Below are 1,405 nucleotides of genomic sequence, written 5' to 3'. Positions count from 1 at the left end.
TCATGATCTGATTCTACCTTACAAATCCAGCTAGACCAGAGGATGTACACTGGTACAGATATGAACTGGAAACACAAGGAATCCAGGACACATGATCCCTTCAGGACCAGTGGTGAGAGTAGCAATACCAGGAGGATGGAGGGAGGGGTGGGTAGAAAGGAGGAACCGATTACAAGGATCCCCCTCCCTGGGGGATGAACAACAGCAAAGTGGGTGAAGGGAGACGTCAGACAGTGTAAGAGATGACAAAATAATAATTTATAAATTACCAAGTGTTCATGAGGCAGGGGGGAGCAGGGAGGGAGGGGGACAATGAGGAGTTGATACCAAGGGCTCAAATAGAAAGCAAATGTTTTGAGAATGATGAAGGCAACAGATGTACAAATGTGCTTGACACACAATGGATATATATGTGGATTGTGATAAGAATTGTATGAGCCCCCAATAAAATGATTTTTTAAAAAGAGCTTTATACACAAGAGCAATTGACTATTGAGAAAGCATCCCTCCCAACCTGGTCCAGATCAAGTCCATAAGCCCTATATTAGACCATATGTCCTATGCAATCCATAAAGTCCTCTTCAGACTCACAAAAACACATGCTATGACACCGAATGCAGGAAGATCACAGACCAGTGGTGGAAAGTCTTGTGGATCCAGTGGCAGTGGAAGCATCTCAGTTCTGGCAGGGGTTTCCACGTGGCTCCTACAGCTCCAGGCCTCTAGCATAGCTCCATGTGTCTTGTCTGCAGGAATGTCTCACAGGGAGTGTGTGTCCCACCTCCATGGAGCTATTTATCTCCTTAGTGCCTCCAAATAAGGTCATCAAGCTGTGACCCGATTGACGGGCTAAACTCCCCCCTTCACTCGTGTACTTTGGTCATGTTATGAGGAGAGACCGGCGCCCAGAGAAGGACATCCTACATGGTAAAGCAGAGGGTCAGTGAAAAACTCTTGACCAGATGGATTCACACGGTGGCTGCAAATAATCTGAAGCACAGGACGGTTGTGAGGACGGCCCCGGCGGAGTTTAACTCTGTTGCACTCAGGTTGCTCTGAGCTACTTTCGTTCACGGAGATGCTGAGTGTGTTCAAACCAGGGCTTAGATGTAAACAAGAAGGAGACTCAAATACCTATAGAAAAACTAAACAAAGGATATGAAAACTTCTCGGGAACAAATATGTAAGCAATGTATCAATAAGTGAGGTGATGCTTAATGTCATTCGTAACAAAACCTAAACTGAATTCACTGCCACTGTATCGATTATGACTAATAGCAACCTTGTAAGACAGGGTAGAACTACCCCTCTGAGTCTCTGAGACTGTAACTCTTTAGAGCAGTGGTTCTCAACCTTCCTGATGCTGGGACCCTTGAATACAGTTCCTCATGTGGTAGTGACCCCC

Source organism: Echinops telfairi, unplaced genomic scaffold, assembly GCF_000313985.2.
Source record: "Echinops telfairi isolate 266 unplaced genomic scaffold, ASM31398v2 ScPeMD7_60;HRSCAF=208, whole genome shotgun sequence".
Classification (NCBI taxonomy): Eukaryota; Metazoa; Chordata; class Mammalia; order Afrosoricida; family Tenrecidae; genus Echinops; species Echinops telfairi.
This window is presented reverse-complemented; position numbering follows the sequence as displayed.